The 6,910-nt window shown below is 40.8% G+C and overlaps 1 protein-coding gene across 1 annotated transcript in view; it reads left to right on the top strand.

The window, feature by feature from the left end:
* SCUBE1 (signal peptide, CUB domain, EGF-like 1) overlaps window positions 1-6,910 on the top strand; it is a gene marked incomplete at its 5' end in the record, with an annotated part of 65,764 nt that overhangs the window by 19,432 nt on the left and 39,422 nt on the right. The window lies entirely within an intron of this gene.

Raw genomic sequence — 6,910 nt, 5'->3', positions numbered from 1 at the left:
TGAAGTGCCACAATCCGTGTGGTGTAGTGGAATAGCCTCAGGCAAAGAGCCTCATGTTCAAATCCTCTAATTTGTTATTATCTTAATGGGACAGAGGCTTATCTTATTTACACTCAGGTCATTTAGAGTAACTTACTGGAATAGAACATTTGCTATATTTAAACTGAAAAGAAGAGCCTAATTAGTGATCTCACCTTTGCCTGAAAGAATCTGTTCATAGACGGCTAATGGCGGTGTTTTGTGAGAATGCAAATGAAGTGCGTTTTTTATCGTTTGCTGTGCATGTCATAATTTGTTATCTAAGACATATGATGTTATATATTCTGTGACTAATTAAGTGCGTAACTTTCCAACTTGAGTACTAACCATGTAGCTTTGGATAAATAACACTGTAAGCATTTGAGCTCTGTAACTTTAATCTTTTAAAGCCTCCTAGAAAACATTAGAACGATATGCATGCATCAGTAGAGTAACAGGATGGAGAACATATTCAATTAAAATTTTGTGCAAGAATTGCCTTTTTATTAATACATAATTATTTGCATGGGTTTGGAACGTGTAGAAGTTACGAAATCCAAAACTGCATTAGTACTTTAGAGCTTTTTTGTTCATCAATGGAAGACTAACCAAGGTCTGAAGATATCATTCAAAAAATTTTCCATTGCATCTCATTGGCACTTGCATCCTTAAGAAGCCTGCTCCTATGTGATTAGTCACCAAGGAGTCAGTGCAAGGTTGGTTTCAAGCTGGAACAGGATGGGAAGAGCTGAAGAGTAGCGCAGTTAGTAACACATGACTAGCAGAGATAACGTTGTAAGATCATGTCAGACAAGGGTAAGTTGTCAGGTTTGATGTACCTACTGAAAATTGGGACAAAATGTTAAAAACAAACATTCCCTTCATTATGTATTTATAGATAGTTAGGAATACTTCCCGGCTCATGAATTTCACGTGTCATGATATGCTGTCACTGTGTTACCAGTCAGAGGTTTTATGACTGAAATAATTGTAATTATACCAGTGAAAAACGCAAGAGAAAAGTCAAGCCCTGTGTTCTTGTTAGGCAAGAGTTGATGCAAAATTTATTTGTTTATTATGCCAAGTCTTAGTAATAGACTTTGAAAGCAACCTATAAACAATCAGGTATCTGTCAGGATAATGGCAAACTAGAAGCAGCTCATAAATGCTGTTCAACTGAATTTTGTTTCTTCATGTGCCGGGGCTGCTGAGCGAAGGAGTCACTGGTAACAATACATACCATGCAAGGAGTGAAGCAGTAGATGATCTTCTTTTTTCTCTCCCCCGTGTGATCAGACATGGAAATATAAACATGATCTGGCCATCCTACTTTTTCCATTGTCAGTGAGCAGAGGCAGGGACTCTGTCTGCCTTTACATCGTACTTGGACTGATTTGTCAGCTGTAGCTTATCTGTTGCTGTAACAGATAGATTAGTGCAAGCCCGGAGAATTTCTGGGCTGGAGAATTTCCTCCGGTCTCAGAAACACTGGTTCTTCATACTGTGAATACTTCGTTTCCTATTTGAAGTCTGAGGTATTTGGGCCCCAGAGACTTATAGCAAATATGGTATGAGAGGGAGCATTGTGATAATTCAATTTCTGCAGTGACTCATGCAGTCAGTAGGTCTGCTAATAAAAAAGAAGGAAAGTTAATATAGATCAAGAAATCACTGATGTATGAATCGCCTGTACTTTGCTGCTTCTGCTGCAGAAAGAATATAGTTAGTAGAAGTGGTTCTAGTTATTAATGTCAGGTCTGACCGAAAAATGTGGTTTAGGGTTAGTGATTCTGCTGGAATATAAATCATCCATGGGTTTTTTTGGTAACAGTCAGTCAGACCATAGAACATTACTGAGAGTTCAGCAAAGTTTATTTTGGGCATATTACCTTTCTGATGAGTGAAATAGAAAAGTCCAATTTGTATTTATAAAAGATGCTGTTGTTCACGTTACATCTGTTGTTTTGATTCATAATAGAGTTTCTATGACTTACAATCTTGCTGTCAACACTGCCTTTATCCTCTTGTTTACATTTTTAAAATGAAGATTTCTTTCAGTTATGAATCGGCGTGTTTACCAAATACTCATGTAGGACCTTAGAAGTCTACATTGTTTGGGACTGAGTCCTACTTAGTTCGGGTGTATAAAGTTCATCTCCAAATGAGTTCATCGCTAACATCAAGTAACAGATTCTGCTAACCTTAGGCAAAATACCCACGGAAACAGCTGATAAGCTTGAGCTTTTATGACCTGCAGGACTCATGGACAGTCTGCGACTGTGTCCGATTCACAGGAAAGAATCAGTGAAGAAGAACAAAGCCACAGAGATACAGTTCATGTTAGCAACATTTTTCAAACTCTTGAAAAATACAAGTAAGCTGTTGCTGCATAACCTTGTTCATATGATCATTGACTTTAGCTCAAGGCAATATTTTACATGTTTCAATAAAAACATTCCTTCATATTCCCTGTGAAATTCTGAGGTTGTCCCACCTCACCTCATTTCCTTGATGTCCTTTATTGTAGACCTCAGAGATGATTTTAAGATTGCAGGGAAATTGTATCAGTCTCATACGTCATTCTAGTTGTTTATAGAGCTCCCACCCCACCGAACCAAATGCCTTACACATATTCACCCTCTCTGAGAAGAGGAAAGTATTTCTTTGTCAGTTTTTCAGGCAGGAAAGGTGAAGCCAAGTATAGCAGCTTGCCTAAGATCACACATATCAATCCCTGGGCCACCTGGAGAATAAACCTGACCAATACAAGATTTTTTTTTTCCTCCCTGATACACGAATTCGTTGGTTTTCAGGAACTCTGAAGCTTGCTGCTAGCTAGCCACCTTCCATTTAGAGTGCTGGTGTAAGCAGCCCTTGCGTTTGTAAAGGGTATGAACATGTTCTCATCTGTCTGTTTACAGCTAAACCATTTTTAGCCCTAGCTGCAAAGAAAACCATTGTCAATCACAGATTACGTCTGCTAGGAAGCAGTTCTCACACTGGCTCCTTGTTAGACAAGGAGAAGGAGGGGGGTAGGGGGGTAGGGGGTGTCCCGTCCTTTCCTCTCCCCTGCATTCCACCAATTTCAAAAGAAACTTACTTGTAACCCAGAAGGCGAAGAATCCACATTGCCCTGCCGGTGATATTGTGGAGACTGAAACTGCTTTCCCAGAGTCTCTTTTTTTACACACACTTAAGTACAGATCTTTTTTTCCTCCTTTGATGGCGAAATCACTGTATGACAATACCAAAACCCATCTATTGTCTATTATTTTAATGTATCCCTTAAGTCTAAGGTATTGTATATTCTTTGATATGGGAAGAAGTTGTTGGATCTGCTTGTATAAACCTAGCAAAGGAGGCCTGCATCTCTTTTGAGCGTGTAATACAAATAAGGTAGTTGTAGCAAGGAGAGCCTGTGTTTGTAACCTTTGTGGTAATTAACAGCAGGACAACAACTCGGATTGTTTTCAGAACCACATCAGCAACAAAACAGCAAGCAGGTCTGTTTAAAGCTGCAATGAGTGTGTGTAAGCACAGACATAATTACCTTAATCCTCAGCCAATATGGGTTTTAAAGCCAGTTAACTTAATTGCTTGTTTGGTTTCTGTTTGTTGTGCAGTGATCTCGAAAACAATTCAACAGTAAGCAGTCTCTCTGCTCCATTCAAGTTCAAGCTTCATTAAGCACCCAGAAAAATGTGTGAAATTCTGTCATAAATAATTTCTCTTCCTGCTATAGGAATTGCTTTTTGTGAAACAAGACAAGGAGAGACAGCACATAGATTTGTCACAACTCTCTCCAGGGAGTGGTGGAGTTGGAAAGATGATTTACATTCAGAAAAAGTGATTTTAGCGGGAATATCCGGTGATCAACATGTAATACTTTGGCCTGCTAAATCTACACTCTCACCCACTCCATCTCTGACCAAAATAGTGCCAAAATCCTCATACACTGAGGAATTTAAATTTTTGCAGGGGCAGTTCAAGGCATTTTTGTCATTCTAGTCCACTTAAAGCCTCCAGACCAAGCTTAAGTAGGGCTTAGTGATTGCTAGATGTTGCAGGAGAAAATATTGATGTGGTTGTGATTAGGCAGCAATCTAAGATTTATTAATAGAAACGGGTAGATCAAACGGTAGATTTTATAGCAGCAGTTAATCACTAACCAATTTAAAATTAACAAGGTGACCCAGTTGAATATGTTACAATCAAATAATGACTTAGTTACAGATTTGCTGATGACAGGATTCGCGCTAACTTACTGCAGGATATCCTTTATATATATATATGTATGTATATGTGTATACGTGTGCATGTGCCTGAACACAATCAGAAAACACACACACACAGACAAACCTCTACCCATCCACACTCGTGTTCGTGCGGCGAACAAAAGAGAGGCTGGCCTGTAGTTAAAGTTTCCTTCCCGAGTTTAGAGCCAACACTCTCATGCTCCAGCAATATCAATGGACAATTACAGAGTCTCGAGAAATCTGACTTTGCCTTGGTCCTTTGTGCAGTTTGTACCTGAGACTCGGGAGATGCAGAACCTAGCCTGGTGTCATCAGGGGAGCTCAAAGGGTTGCTATTTGTAGAGTCTGAGATGATTGACTCTCATCTTATACTTTCCCACTCTATCCCCCCTCGGATGTCGTAATACTCGTGTTTTCTGCCAGTTGCACGGGCCCAGAAACCGTTGATCTCTGATGTTTGTGTGGCCCCCACCCTGTTGGCCTTCACTCAAGGACAGATATATCAGGTTGTCATGCCCCAAGTGTGGGTGTACCGGGCTGTCAGGTGGTGACCGTCTCCCAAGGATAAGCAGAGCAGTGCAGGGCTGGGAAAGCCGACCCACCACACCAACAAAGCGCCTTAATGTTATGGTCTGTCGTTTGCGCCTGGTGTACCCTGGGCTGGTTTGTGGCCCAGGGAACAGGACGGGCGGTGAGGGAAGAAAAATCTCTTCAGGTCTCGAATGGGCTTTGAGTGACAGGGGGACTGTACCACCACACTACATCTCACAAACATGGTGTTGATCCCTAACGAAGTCTGACCGAGTAGCCTTTTCAACAGCCATTTGAATTGATGGAGCCACTGTAGAAGTGGACAATTGTCTGCCAAGCAAAAGTATTTCTGGGGCATGTGGAACATGCCTGGGGCTGTCTGGCATTTTGGAGGCTTCTTCAGGGCCCTGTGTTCGTGCACAGTAGGTGACATCAAAACTCAAACAGACAAAAAGCCTGTTTGACTATTGGTTATTCTTCAGTACCTTCCTGACAGATTTTAAACAAATGAGACTGATTCTTTTATAACTAGGCACTGGAATACAGAGCCTCATAGTCTGCTGTTGGTAGTGCCGGTGTCTGTCCCGGGGATATTCAGTGATGCAGGAAATATACAACAGATAGAGATATATATATATGTATCTCCTGTTTATACAACAGGAAATCCCAAACAGAATTTGCCCCCTAGCTTCACGATATATTGAGTTTTCCCTCTAGTGATTTTCTGCAGGCACATTTTGCTAGAGGTTTGGGGTTTTTTAACACTACAAAGGTTTCCAATAGAAGTCCAAGTATAGCTTATTTGAGATGAGGTTTTCCTCTCATTACAAGAGAAGGACAAGAGTGTATCTGCTATCATATTTGCATATTTGGACTTTTCTTTCTCTTTTAAAACAAATGTGTTTCTTATATGCCCAACTGTATCCCCCCTTCCTCTCTTCTCAGCTTCTCTTCCAGACAAGTGTTCCTCAAAAACTTGGTGCTCGTGCACTGTTAGTGATGACTAGAGCCAAGGATACTGTGAGCAGGTATTGAGGCAGTTTTCTTAGTAACTCTGCCAGCAACTTGCAATGCCGACCTGCAAACCACCTCAAACCTTGTCCAGCTCTGGTTTTTTGTTTCTCAGGTTGACACTGAGCAGGCTCGACGAGTGTAGCAAATTTTGTCATAGCTTTCTGATGTGTGACAGGATCTACCTCCCAGCTCTTGTCATCCACAACTGGTTTTTACTTATGATCTGAAATGAGATTTCAGATTCAGGTCTTCTGTGTTAAACCACTGCACCACAGAACTGTAATCCATGCAATCCTAAAACAATAGTGTTAAATGAGAGACTGACCTTTTTTTACTGCCAAGTAGGTCTTCAGTCCAGCAGATTTTATGTGACTAGATCTAGATGACCCTTCAATCAGTCTGTTGGTAGAGTGATGCTTCACATATGGCTCCCAGTGAATAATTGTCAAGAGAAACCTTCTGTCCTTCCAGAGCGAGAGAGAGAAAAATAGCACCTTGAGAATACAGTAACTGTCTCTGATCCAAGGAGACTGCAGGCCTGGTCCTGAAACATTGCCATATTAACTAGATGTGTAACCCCCTCTCATAACATTCGCCTTTTTACTTATTGGTAAGAAACATGCACTATTAGCCTTCCGAGGCTGAGATTTTAATCTCCCAGTGTGGTATCTCCATTTTGTAAATGAGTATGAAATAAGGGATTAATTATACAGGGAAGGACAGATAGAAGGTTTTTGTGGGAATTATATGGCCTAAAGAAGTCCACAAAGATTAACTAAAAGATCTTTCTATACTCTTCAGTATGGAACTGTTGATTATAAGTATGGCTGCTGTACAAGACCAGTTTAATCCCAAATAAATCAGTGCATCCAAACTGGCAGCACTGAATCACCAGACATCTTTGACACGGAATGACCAAATTAGAAAATAAAAAAGGTGTTGTAGAACACTTGGGGGCAGTGTGGGCAGTCGGAAGATTAGGTGCTTACGTGCCTACGTAACAGTAAGGCAGTAACCGCCCACGATGGGCGAGGCTTCTTGGGGAACTATATAGCCCTGTGTCATTACACAATAAAGTGCCATTTTTGCAT

The sequence above is a fragment of the Buceros rhinoceros genome, unplaced genomic scaffold (genome assembly GCF_000710305.1).
Source record: "Buceros rhinoceros silvestris isolate BGI_N320 unplaced genomic scaffold, ASM71030v1 scaffold22654, whole genome shotgun sequence".
In the NCBI taxonomy this organism is placed as follows: Eukaryota; Metazoa; Chordata; class Aves; order Bucerotiformes; family Bucerotidae; genus Buceros; species Buceros rhinoceros.
This window is presented reverse-complemented; position numbering and strand designations above follow the sequence as displayed.